At 44.0% G+C, this 14,424-nt stretch overlaps 1 protein-coding gene and 1 long non-coding RNA gene across 3 annotated transcripts in view; one reads left to right on the forward strand and one right to left on the reverse strand.

The window, feature by feature from the left end:
• Positions 1–14,424, forward strand: part of LOC129386284 (cytochrome P450 2H2-like) — a 253,436-nt gene that overhangs the window by 92,929 nt on the left and 146,083 nt on the right. The gene's annotated exons all lie outside the window — the stretch shown is intronic.
• LOC129386286 (uncharacterized) lies at positions 143–5,103 on the reverse strand. The gene is made up of 3 exons (XR_008613734.1): positions 4,774–5,103; positions 2,006–2,112; positions 143–437 (listed from the first exon to the last, which is right to left on the reverse strand). It is a non-coding gene; the product is annotated as an uncharacterized lncRNA (long non-coding RNA).

A 14,424-nucleotide genomic window follows, 5' to 3' on the forward strand; every position in this document is an offset into this window, starting at 1 on the left:
CGACAGATGAAAATAAAAGTAATTGTTTCGGTGATATCGACGCTGCAAAGAGCTAACCTTCGATTATCGCATACCAAGCGAAAAGATGCGGGTGCCGCTAGCAAAACTTGGCTAAATACCCCAAAGTACCTGACCACGGAGTTGATCATCGATATATTATGGCGACGCTTTGCGCTGACGGAGGTAGGCCAGAGAGGCTCGATCAGCATACGTCGCAGCCAAGCGGCGCGGTGTTCGATGGGCGCAGCTGCTGCCTGCAGCCGGAAACCTGAGAGAGCCTCCTGCAGCGACGCGAAGTGCGGATCGTCCAAATCGTAGCGGTATCCCAGGAGAAAGCGGCAGATGGAGTTAATGTGGCTCCTGTGCCCATACACGAAGCTCGACACGGGACGGCCATGATGCGAAGCCAAAGTGTCCGCTAGGTGCCTGGCTTCGAACTGAAAGATTGAATTAAAGGAAAGTGACGAAACTGGTAACGTGGTTCACATGTAAAAGAAGTAGAGTTTTAATGAACGTAGTGCACGTGTTGGGAAACTGCAGGCAGAACGCATGTACTCTCAACTGATGTTGCTCGAAAGATTCAGAACAACTTATGCAACGCAAGTTTTTCTACCTCGATTTAAATAATTTCTTAAATCAGCTGTAGTGGCTGTTGGATGGGTAGATATTAGATTCAGAACTAAGCTTCAGTTCTTCATTCTGGCAGCTTAAACTCACTACGGCATTCCAAACACCTACACGACATGAATCTGTAACATTAGAACCTGTCATTTTGATTCTATCACCTGCATACCGCCTATCTTTTTTATCAGAAGTACATGTTAAGACTGCTGCGAGATTTATTCTGATATTCTCACAGATTTTTCAGATTTGGTTCGTGTATGATGTCTTTTTTTTTCATGATGCTATCAGATCAAAAGAACGAAGCGCATCAGCAGATCGTGAGTGCAACTATTAAACAACGACCTTTTTGTTCAGAGCTGAGCCTTAGACAAAGTGAGATTTTATTTGCTCAAGAAACAACAAATTTTGTATTTCCCGCCGTAGTTGATTAATCACTTTAATTGCCGCCCTAGTTGATTAGTGAACACGAGGTCGAAGGATGAAATCCCAGCTGCGGCGGTAACATTTCGATGTTTCCATGTGGGCAAATACCAAAGTCGCCCATGTGCCGTGCATTAGGTGCACGTTTGTGAACCCGAGGTGTTCCATTTTATTGCGTAGTCTCCTACTACGTCGTGCCTCATAGTCAGATAGTAGTTTTGGCACGCGAAACCTCAGACCTGCGCAAAACTAGGGACAAATAAAGGTCTAACGCGGACACAACACTCTATTCGAAATAAATTTTATTTCACGTATGTCATCATATAATAGCTTTGTCAATTTTCTTTCTCTTTTTCTCGTTTTCACCGTACATAAGCCTATGGTTGTAAAAGGAAGTTGAAAGAAATGGTTGTCTCCTCGTTACGTTCTTGGGGGTTTTTCTTGTCCCTTGTTTAGCGAAGTTCACTGACGGCCGTTATGATTGCCTTGGTACTAAATTGGAATTTTATACGGGCACTCGTTGCGTCAATGTAGGTGTATTGATGAAACGCAACTATATCGATTTGGTTAGTTTTATATTTCGCTGAAGACTGATGCAAAATAGGTTATAAATTACCACACCCTAGGTAGCGTTTATATTTGTCTTCAACCCTACTATGATACTTTCTTGGTTAAGGTTCTCATTCATTTGTTGCAATTCATCGCCAGTGTTGCTTAACAGGACAATGTCATCTGCAAACCGAAGGTCGTTGAGATATTCGCCGTTGAACCTTACTCCAAGCCCTTCCAAATGTGTTAGCTTGAATGGTTCTCCTAAGCATGCATTAACTAGCCTCGTAGAGATCGTGTCTCCTTGTCTGACCCTTCTTATATAGTCAATTCTCTGTTTTTTTCGCGGAGATGCAAAGTAGCTGAGGAAGCTTAGCGACTCACTATTTGTTTTCAAAATATTGCCCCACACCTGTATGTGCTGGCGCATGACCTCGCTCCCGAGTCCAAGCTTCGCCAATGCTCGCATGGAAAAGTCCCTGTTTTCTTTCCATTTCTGTCCACTGAAGGTCGAAAAACCTGTAAAATAAAGTGTAAACAGCCTTGGATGAAATTCGGTGGCATTGTGCTTCACTCGTATTGCAAAATAAACTTGCACAATTAACCGCATTGGAAGGTGTCATTCCATGGAAATAATAGTCCTTGTTTCGTTGTATTCATATGTATACTTCCAGTTTGATAAACTGGAACATTAAACACTTGCGCAATAACTACTTGAATGAAATTAAGATCAGCTGACGTAAAAAGCAGCCTGCAAACTAAGGAAGCCACTCACGGAGGAAGCATTCTGACGAGGAGAATTGTCTTCGTCATAGCAGTGCAATGTCGTGACGAAAACAATTCTACTTATCAAAACATTTCTTCCTCCCTGGGAGCTTTCCTATTCTCTCATGGTTGATCACTTCAAGTTTCTATTTTCCCGTGAACACATTCTGCCGAATCAGTTTGAGTAGCTCCTGTTATTGGGGCTAGTATGATTTTGGTGGTCAAGAAATAGAAAATAATAAAACATCATGTTGGCACTAAAGATCCATGTCTGTAGCACATCCAGGCATCATGCCCATGCTAGAAACGTAGGAATAAACAAATGTGTTAATATTTTACTTCTAACATGAAACAACATGTATGGAGCAAGTTAATAAGAGGTGGGGCTCATCAATTATACTGTCTTCACCATGTATCTATGCAAACAGTCAAACGATTTCTTATATTTACTCAAGAGTAGTATGTTTCCCTTAGGCTTTCCTAGTATTTCATAGGACCAGTTGAGGAAACATTAACATTCAGGTAAGAGTTCGTTTTAACGCTCCTGAAACAGCAGTACAAGAGTTTGAAGTAAAGTTCCAATTTATTAGTTATCACTGAGTGCCTGTCTAAAGATGCCAAGATTTCCGGAGGTTTCCTTCTGTTCGTCAGCTAGAGAATGCAAAGTCATTACTTTTCTTTTGACAGCCAATCCGATCAAAATTCGATGTCCACGTTTTTTCTTGACGTATTCCTGGGGCGCTATAACGTAAAGCCATTCCAAACTTTTCTATTCCAATTCTGCAATTAGCCCTCCATGATTGGGGAAAAAATTTTCGGCCCACCCTCAACTTCGCCTGTTTTTCATGCGACGTTGCGAAAACCGCCATAACTTCCACTCGTGTGACCTGTGCGCGCTGATGATGCATGATTAAACCGAGATAAATTATTTCTGATTCGACGACTTTCCGCTATTAGTCCTCTACTATTCGTCAAAAGTTGTCGGGCTGCGTCCACTTCGCCTATCTATGACGCGACGTCACAAAATAGCGAATACGCACCACGTCAGTTACATGTACGCGTTGAATATGCGCTAATATGCCGATCGAAATTGAACGTTTTTCTGAATAGCCAGAGACTGCCCATTTCCGAAAGGAATAGAAGATTGCTGCCCGCCGATCGCTCAGGACTCGCTATTCGCACCTGCCGGTGAGCGTGGATATATTTCCGTATAATAAACTTTTTTTTGCGTAGCAGTAAAACGTTGCAGAGCCCTTTCGGCACGTATAAGACCTCGCTCTGCCAACTATTCCTTGCTGAGGGTGCATTTTAGCGGCATTCCTAACCTTCCGTGGCAAGCCGCCGCAATTTTCGACCAGCCACCGCAAGCTAATTAAAGGGAAGCGGACTAATCGCAGACGTCAGTACCACTCTGATCAACCGGTTATTTATTTTCACTGCGCTGGACCCCATAGAAACCCTCTCTACTTTAGCGTCCTCCTCGCTTCTTGTCAGCCCCTTAGATAAGAGAAACAGCTCAGTGTATGCAATGTTATTCGTTTTGAAAGCGAGCAAATATGACCTCCTATGAGCGAGGAGAGCGTTTGATTGGGCTGTTCAGACAACGCAACGCGTCACCGCCCGATGCTTGCTTTGGCGGTTACGTAAATTTCATCTCAGGATATTAGGATAGAAACAGATTGAAATAGTTATACGTTGTAGAGCTCCTGCATCGAACAAGGCGAGCAATTTATTGCTGTGTCAAAAGATATCGACATATGTGTGTTGTTAGGACATTGAACCTCTTCATAATTAATAATGCTCCTTGACAGAAACGAGGGTCTAAAAATGGTGGAAATATATGGTCGGTGGTCAGGATCGGGAATAACACGTCATTGCTTGTTCAGCTACCACTGCCTGTTGTATGAGCATAAGGCATGCCATGATAGTGTTGGGACCCCAAGTGACCTAATTACTTCTTTTGGTGTAAACTATCCACATCGAAGCAACTGTCGTATTTACGCCAGGCAGCCAGTTGCAATTGTTTGTTGCTAAGACAGTTTTACAAAAAACAGAGAAATTAAGAAAAGAGCCTGCAACCAACAAACAACAATTACATGATATTTCTTTCGCATAGAAAAAAATTAATAGCCAATTTTAGTCACACTTTACAGCACCTTTCTCTAAGTCTTGCTGTATAACTACAACATTCACCGATTGAATGGATAAAATAAAACGGCTATTTCCACATTCTTTATTCAGCCACGTTCGCTATCTGAAACATTCTCTACTTATATACTGTTATTAAATACGTCGTGGATTGTCTTCGAAACCAACGCATCAGTGACTATAAATGCGCACAACAATATGCGTCGTTGTGGTTATGTCTTACAAATATTGCTGGCAGTATTTAGGCCTCTGTATATTTTTTTTTACCTTTTTGGGCAGAGCTGAGACCCCATGTGGTGGGGCGGTCCTGAACCTCCGGTCTGGACAAAATGTCCTTGATTTGTTGGTTGTCGTTCAGGATCACGACATCCACAGAACCTTGTTTCAGGCTTCACGCCATATGCGAACCGGACCAAAACACATGATGAGAGAAAACGATATCGGTAGTAAATTTCTTGTTGTTGAAATATTTCTACAGTGTGCGTGCACGCGTGTGGGGAAAAGTGATAATGCCAATGTGCTAATATGATGTTAGAATGGCGCTACATTCTTACTTTTGTGGCGTATTGTTGAAAGGCGTCTTTAAGTAATAATGCACTGTGAGACGATAGCGACAGACAGCAGTGTGCGGCGCTCGATCTTAGGAAAATTATTACGGGGCAGCTCGAAAGAAGCGACAATAAACTCATAAATGCACCCCACCCAAGAACTTCACATATAGCTCACTAAGGTGACTGCTTGGGCATGTTTGTAGGACATGAATGCAGCTTTTTGCGCACAAAACGAGGACGAAGGAAAGGCTGAGGCACGGTGTCTATGCGGTGTGTGCGGATGGTGTGGACGCTCTACACCGTAGCGGGGCCTCAGCACCGAAGGTACCTGTAAAGCGAGCCTTGTTCTTCCTGAAGGGTAATAATCTTTGTGCTTTACCTGCTGACAAAGAGGCAGGTTTCGCGGTGTTATCTCATGGCCTTTTCAATGAGAAAGCTTTAGAAGCAGTACAAAACGCCTTTGCACCATGCAGAAACCTGTCCATTTCTAAAGAAGAATCAAAGGCTAAAAAACTGTGTAGCAGGATCAAATTAGAGGGCGGTCTCAATGGTATAGGAGTGAGTAATCAAGATTGCCTCGATGTGTTTTTCAGTGTTAAAACACATAAGGTTGACACCGATTTCAGAGCTATCGTTTCTGAAGGGGTCACTTGGCAGAAGTCAATTGCCCTGTTTTTGCAACCATCACTTAGTCAGTTACGCATTGATGACCCCTTTCTTGTCAAGAATTGCGATGTCGTTCTGGACTACCTGAGGTCATCGTCACACGAGAGCCTCGGGGATTTTTCAATTGACATCAAGCATCTGTTTTATTCCTTACCCCAGTCTTGTCTGTTCTCATGTGTAAAGACTGAAAAGGATTGGCCAGTGGCCAATGTAAAAGTGTCTTTTTTTTTTCGCTCCCGATAAACTGCAATCTTTGTGCAGATTGACCAGTGCGTGTACCCCAAAGAGCCTGCTTGCAGAAAGAGACATCAGTCAAAGTTCATTTAATTTGCAGGTTGAATAGTTTATATTCTACCTTTGAACTACGGGTGCAACTATGTTGGTCAGCGCGGACGATGCCTTAATGACAGGCTACGGGAGAATCGCTACAATGTGATAGAAATGAGAGGGGTTTTTTTTTTTCGGATGCCCACTGCGGAAATTGTATGCGTAATCAGGCAGACGCCATAATAAGGTCACGTGTAAACCAGTGTATATTCAATCAATCAATCAATCAATGAATCATTTGATGTCAGTATCAAAGACACTTGGTGGGTACAGACAAAAAGCCATTCATCAGGCTTGACGAGATCTGCACCCCCGAATACTGGCAGACAAGACGCATAACAAATACAGCACGCCAACATAAATAAACCGAACAGTGTACAGAAGTCAGGTGTGTGTGCATTTACGGCCTTAAATCAGCTTCTATTGTCACAAATACTAGTAAAAGAAGCATAACAACAAATCATTGTGTAGAAACAAATAATAACATAAGAAAGAAATACGCTTGAATACACGACAGGGTCACATGTGTACATAAATACTGCATGAGATTACACACTCTATTGCGAAAGCAAAAAGCACCAATACATAGAACGTCACAGCAAAGCAAAGAAGACAATTAGGTGTGGCATGGTGTTATATTTGGAACTCTGAATTATTAAGCAGCGCAGGTAACTGCTATTTTAACATCTGAGTGCCGTACTTTGTACGTGCTCTAGGCACCTTCCAAAGCTCACGCATTCTCAATGTACGGGCATGCTCAAGCCGGCGTAATCCGGACAATTCAGTAATAAATGAATTGTTATTTTTCACTTCCAATTTGTAGCGTTTATTTAATATTATAGGGTAAGGGTTATTTTCTGCTAATAGATTTAGGGCCTTAAAGATTGGTTCCGTGTGTGTGTCGTATGCAGCATTAACGATGTTGCGAAAGGCTTTCTTTTGAAGTTGATGTAGTTTCTGAGTGTTTGTTTGTGTTGTCGTGCCCCAGACTAAATAGCAGTATGATAATTTCGACAAAAACAGGGATTTGTAAATTAACAATTTTATATTCTGAGGCAAGATGTGGCGATATTTGCACAAAACCCCTACAGGTGCAACTACAGATGCTCAATCGTTAGCAGAAATCGTAACCAGTTAACTCGGGAAATCATCCAAGCGGGATTGATTGACAGGTGTGATGATACCTGCGTGTCAAAACTATCCATCGCCATTTCCAGCAAGGAGCGATCCTTCTTGCCCAGAGATAGGTATTTTCTGCGGGCGGCGCACACATGATGTCACAGATTCTGCTATAAATGTGGCGACTTGCTTCAATATAAAGAAATGTTGTAAGTCTGCGCTCATGTGTCTCAGCCACTCCTTCGTCCTCGTATTGTGTGCAAAAAGCTACATTCACATAAAGCTACAGCATGTTGCGTGCTTACGTGCATGAAGAGGGGGCACCAAATATGGTATATATATTTGTTGCATTGTGGTAACTGCTAATGATTTAAAAAAAATATTATTTTACTACGGCAAGCATCTATTCATGTGTCAAAGTAAAACGTTTCTTAAAAAATCATAGTTTGCCACCGTTAACAATATGTAAATTATACTTTACCCGACAATGGGACCGTATTTTTTCGACCACTGAACGGACTGCTTTAAGGGAATGCGGCCAGATGAGAAGTTCAATTTTCCAAGCACAGGCCAACCGACAGGACCTGGCGGTGCCCTGTGAGAGCTGTCCTTGGCTGAATGGCGCAGCAATGTCGCCAAAAGTGCCGCCAGCACCGACGTGATAGCAAGGATGTACAGTGATGCGGTGCCGAAATCTAGCGCATCCTGGAAAGAAAGAACAAGAGGAGATATGCCTCAAATCCTCACGTCAGCGTGCACGGGCGCAGGGATATATGTATATATATATATATATATATATATATATATATACATATATATCCAGTAAGCTATTGTAAGCTATCCGTAACCAGTAACCAGTAAGCTATCGCAGGAGACGAAAGATCTGATCAAGAAACGCCAATGTATGAAAGCCTCTAATCCTACAGCTAGAATAGAACTGGCAGAACTTTCTAAGTTAATCAACAAGCGTAAGACAGCGGACATCAGGAACTATAATATGGATAGAATTGAACAGGCTCTCAAGAACGGAGGAAGCCTAAAAACAGTGAAGAAGAAACTAGGAATAGGCAAGAATCAGATGTGTGCGTTAAGAGACAAAGCCGGCAATATCGTTACTAATATGGATGAGATAGTTCAAGTGGCTGAGGAGTTCTATAGAGATTTATACAGTACCAGTGGCACCCACGACGATAGTGGAAGAGAGAATAGCCTAGAGGAATTCGAAATCCCACAGGTAACGCCAGAAGAAGTAAAGAAAGCCTTAGGAGCTATGCAAAGGGGGAAGGCAGCTGGGGAGGATCAGGTAACAGCAGATTTGTTGAAGGATGGTGGTCAGATTGTTCTAGAGAAACTGGCCACCCTGTATACGCAATGCATCATAACCTCGAGCGTACCGGAATCTTGGAAGAACGCTAACATAATCCTAATCCATAAGAAAGGGGACGCCAAAGACTTGAAAAATTATAGACCGATCAGCTTACTGTCCGTTGCCTACAAGTATTTACTAAGGTAATCGCAAATAGAATCAGGAACACCTTAGACTTCTGTCAACCAAAGGACCAGGCAGGATTCCGTAAAGGCTACTCAACAATAGACCATATTCACACTATCAATCAAGTGATAGAGAAATGTGCAGAATATAACCAACCCTTATATATAGCTTTCATTGATTACGAGAAAGCGTTTGATTCAGTCGAAACCTCAGCAGTCATGGAGGCATTACGGAATCAGGGTGTAGATGAGCCATATGTAAAAATACTGGAAGATATCTATAGCGACTCCACAGCCACCGTAGTCCTCCACAAAGAAAGCAACAAAATCCCTATAAAGAAAGGCGTCAGACAGGGAGATACGATATCTCCAATGCTATTCACAGCATGTTTACAGGAGGTATTCAGAGGCCTGGAGTGGGAAGAATTGGGGATAAAAGTTGATGGAGAATACCTTAGCAACTTGCGATTCGCTGATGATATTGCCTTGCTTAGTAACTCAGGAGACCAATTGCAATGCATGCTCACTGACCTGGAGAGGCAAAGCAGAAGGGTGGGTCTGAAAATTAATCTGCAGAAAACTAAAGTATTGTTTAACAGTCTCGGAAGAGAACAGCAGTTTACGATAGGTAGCGAAGCACTGGAAGTGGTAAGGGAATACATCTACTTAGGGCAGGTTCATCTACCACGGATCCGGATCATGAGACTGAAATAACCAGAAGAATAAGAATGGGTTGGGGTGCGTTTGGCAGGCATTCTCAAATCATGAACAGCAGGTTGCCACTATCCCTCAAAAGGAAAGTGTACAACAGCTGTGTGTTACCAGTACTCACATATGGGGCAGAAACCTGGAGGCTTACGAAAAGGGTTCTGCTGAAATTGAGGACGACGCAACGAGCTATGGAAAGAAGAATGATGGGTGTAACGTTAAGGGATAAGAAAAGAGCAGATTGGGTGAGGCAACAAACGAGGGTAAACGACATCTTAGTTGAAATCAAGAAAAAGAAATGGGCATGGGCCGGACATGTAATGAGGAGGGAAGATAACCGATGGTCACTAAGAGTTACGGACTGGATTCCAAGGGAAGGGAAGCGTAGCAGGGGACGGCAGAAAGTTAGGTGGGCGGATGACATTAAGACGTTTGCAGGGACAACATGGCCACAATTAGTATATGACCGGGGTAGTTGGAGAAGTATGGGAGAGCCCTTTGCCCTGCAGTGGGCGTAACTAGGCTGATGATGATGATATATATATATATATATATGCATTATGTCATAAGAATCCTACAACATGAAGGACAGCATAGAGCGAAAATTATTTGTACTTATTATTCGAATTAAAGTAATGACAAATCAATAGCAATGAAAATGGATGAAAAAATACCAGTCCACAGGTAGGCTACGAACCCACGTCTACACATAACGCATGCGATTTTGCTTACCAATTGAGCTACCGCGGCGCCATTTTTCCACCCAGTTTCTGGGGGCATTTATGTTTGTCCACTATAACTAACCCTGGTAGTGTTAGCAAGCGCCACCACTCACAAGCAAGTTCTAGAAGGCACACAGAAATACACCACAAAGTCGATGGCAAAACGGCGCCAGGGTAGCTCAATTAGCAAGAGCACCATATGCGTAATGCATACACGTGGGTTCGTGTCGCACCAGCGGCCTGTTGTTCGTTTCATCCACTTTCATTCCAACTATTTATAATTTGTTTACTTCAAATAATAGGTACAAGTAATTTCTCCTATGCTGTCCTTGGTGTCCTTGTTGGCTTCTTATTATACCACTCATAAAAATCGAGGTTCTCGGTTTTTCTTCTGGTTCATATATATATATATATATATACGATTTTTCTACAGGTATTTTATTTACATAACGGCAGTGTTATTGTCTCCGAGCAGTGTTGGTTTGTGGCTGGCCGCTTCTCATCTATAATTCTCCAAATTAAAATTGTGGAATTCCTGGGTAACCTTCAAGCCACGAACTTCGACGCGCAACGTTATACGCCAATTCTGCGACAGCGTCTGAGGATGCCACCGAGGAAGGTATGGCCCAATCTTCGCCGATCATCGCATCTAGCGTATTTCGCCAGCGTTATCCAGCTTTCTTTAGTCCCACAGATGACTATCACATCGAAGATTGGTTGTTCTGGTTTTAAAGGGCGAGCGGACACAACAAGTGGGAACAACTCTACAACACTGAACATTGTCCTGTTTTATGGACATCGACAACATTTCGTTTCGTAACCACTAGTCTTCGACATCCTTGAAGAAGAGCATCGCAGAAGTATTCGGCAGCCCTGCAAAGAACGAAATTCGCGCCGAGCAGCGCCTACGTTGCTGTGCGAAATATCAGGACGATAATTTTACGAGCTATGTGGAACATATCATTGGCTCTTGCAAGCACTCAAATCCTTCCACGAGTGAACAGTACAACATCAAGCACATAATGAAAAGCACAGACAACGATGACTTTCAAATGTTTCCTGCTAAGGTGCGACGCACGGAGCACAGCTCTTTTTGAACATGTGCCGGAGCTTCAACAAACTTCGCAAACAACGCATCTTAGCTCGGTTGTCGATTACACTAGACTGTTACCTCACCGGTTTGACCAACGATGGCAACCGCAATGCGCTGTTTTCCCAAATAAATGAACTTGCGAAGGAACTGGCGCGGAAAGTCACTCGACACCTGTGGTGTTTGAGATCAACGCAAGTGCCTACGCACTCTCTGGCTCCGGCCATTCGGCAGGTGATTCAGGAGCCGGTCACCGCGGCTTTGCCACACGCTTATCAGCCGACTCCTGTCACCGGGCCACTAACATAAGTAAATGCCTTTGCAAAGACACGTCGAATACCAGGCAGAGTTGGCCTCTAAGCCACCTACTTCACAGCCAGCGACGCCACGCTTTAGTTTAGAGCAGTAGGAAAATGTCTGGCCCACTGTGGAAAATTGGCCTATCTGATATGCTTCCGGAATTCTGAGTTCGGGGAGACTGCCGAGTGCACCAAAATACCCTGAATACTCCTTCCGGCCCTCATATAGCACGCAACAAAACCCGCCACCAAAGTTTATCTAACTCCCAGCCCACTCCCTATGTCTAACCCTTCGCGTTTCGTCGATCACCCTCAACCTGCCGTCGTTTTTTTTCTTTATCCATGCGTCGCCGACCCAGTGCTATTGAGGCAAAAGATTGACTGCCTCAGTTACTGAGGCACAAACTGTCATTGTCCACCTGTCTACGTCCTATCTTGTCCTCCGCCAATATTATTGAAATGTTTCTTGAATGCATATGAACTCGAGTGCTCGTGGATACGGGTGCCGCAATTTCCTTACTCAATTCGTAAAGTAGCGACTCCACATTAAGTGTTTTCTCTCCATACTCCGAGCCATCAGAACAATAAACCCGTTGCAGCATGCACACCCAAGTTGCTTATCAAAGAAATCATCTGCAGCATTGAGTTTCTTGTGCTGGCCTCATGGCAGCATGGTCTGATCTGCTAGAGGTACTTTTATCCTATTATCAAGCCATTATCGACTGCTGCCGTGCTCAGGTGGAGCTCACTGTAATCTGCGGCCCTCCGTGAGCCGGTCTGGCCATTCCTGTTGATAGCAAGCTTCTCTTCACCGCCGATACAGACCTTCCTTCCCACAGTGCCGTCATTGTTCCCGTTTACTGTACCATTCTTTCATATGGCAACAGTCTGCTCGTGCCATCTGATTTGTTTAGTCTACGCCACCATATATCGCTGCCATTTTCTGTTCTCGCGATCGAACAGGATGCCACTGGCATACTTATTTGCAGCCCAAATTCATAACCTCTGAAGTTGTGCCGTAACCAAACACTTGGGCACGAGCAGTCTGCTGACAGTGATGCTATCGGGCCCATTAATCCATCCGAGACCTACATAATGCCTCAGCTGAACGCACAGAATCCTGCCTGATCTTAACCGCGTGCCCTATGATTTATTTTGTATCGTTCCACCGGTCGCGAGCTCGCTTCGGGTCAATGGATGTAGCTTCCTAACCCTGGAACTCGCGCCCCTTTTCAACAGCCCTTACCATGTGTCACCTATGGAGCTACGTTCGCTTAGGGAGAAGGTTGACAACGTGCTTGATCGCGGAATCATAAAGCCTTCCTGCAGTCATTTGTCCTTTCATGTTTTACTGTTTAAGAATAAAGATAGCTCAATTACATTCAGCATGGACTACAGTCGCCTTAAGAACATTGCTTGGAATGTTGTTTACCCTTTTCCCCGAATTAACGAAGTCCTTTAAATTTCTAGAAAGAGCTGCATTTCTCTTGCCTAGACTTGAGATTAGGGTATTGGCATATCCCAATGGCGGACTGTGACCGTCCTAAGGAAGTGAATTTAACTCGGAATGACCTATACAAATTTGCAGTCGTGTCATTAGGACTTTGCAATGTGCCTGCAACATTAGAGTAAATGGTGAACAGATGGACAGTATTCTACGTGGTCACTCATGGAACATATGTTGCTGGTATCGTCGTGTTCACTCTCGATTTCAGAAACATCTCACCCGTCTACGCAGGATTATCTGCTGCCTTACAAACGCATGCCTTCTACTTCTCTTAACCAATATCACATCAGGGTTCGCCGCCTGGTCGTAGATGGGCACGTCTTCTCAAACGAACGAATTATCGGATAACCTGACAAACTCGGGGCTGTTCCCGAGTTTCTGGAGCCGTCTACCGTGAAACAACTTCGGAGCTTTGTGGGCTTGTACAGATATTTTCGTCGCTTTGACTGAATTTTAGCCTTCGATATATCACCACTTACAAAGCTACTGGCTAACTTTGGCTGCCTTTCTCACTGGACACAGGCTTGCGAAGAAATTATTCGGACACTGCGACGTCTGCTTACTTTGTCCCCCGTACCATGCCATTATGACTCACTTGCGTCAACCAAGATACATACGGATGCCAGCGGTATCGGTCTTGGTGCAGCTATCACGCAACGCAAGCCCAGCTTCCCTGCGAATGTTGTTGCTTATGCAAGCCGCTCCCTCACCAAGGCGAAAGCGAGGTACTGGAAACCCGGAGAAAAGTGCCTCGCAATTCTGTTGGCGTTAGAAAATTGTCATCCCTATTTTTACGGCAAGACTGTGGGCATGTGGCAAAGCACCACACACTATGTTGGGTAACTTTCCCGAAAGAAACCCTTTGGTCGCCTCATTGGTTGGGTACTACCTCTACAAGGACTACAGATTCGCATCGTTTAGCCACCTGGACGCAAGCTTTCTGACCCCTTCAGCAGCCGTGAAGTCCAACGAACAGCCAGCTTCCACGGCCGACTTACTCCTAGCTACTGCCACCGTCACAAACATGTGTTCAGAACAGGTCAAAGATCCTTGGATTGCATACCTCCTCAGTTTTCTCCTAGCCTCTTTAGGAGCTGCATACCCCGGAGCTAAGAATACATGGTTCCGGACAGGCCGCCATTGGAATCTGAACCTGGCAACGTATACCCCTAGAACGTTATCTAGTGAGGCGAGTCTAGCAGTGCTATTGGAGGAATTACAGGGCAGGAAATGCGATATAATAGGTCTCAGTAAAGTTAAGAGGACGAAAGAAGCATATATAGTGCTGAAAAGCGGGCACGTCTGTGCTACCGAGGTTTAGCGGAGAGACGAGAACTAAGAGTCGAATTCCTGATTAATAAGGATTTAGCGGGTAACATACAGGAATTCTATACCATTAACGAGAGGGTGGCAGGTCTTTTTGTGAAACATAAGAGGT

Source organism: Dermacentor andersoni, chromosome 4 (assembly GCF_023375885.2).
Source record: "Dermacentor andersoni chromosome 4, qqDerAnde1_hic_scaffold, whole genome shotgun sequence".
In the NCBI taxonomy this organism is placed as follows: Eukaryota; Metazoa; Arthropoda; class Arachnida; order Ixodida; family Ixodidae; genus Dermacentor; species Dermacentor andersoni.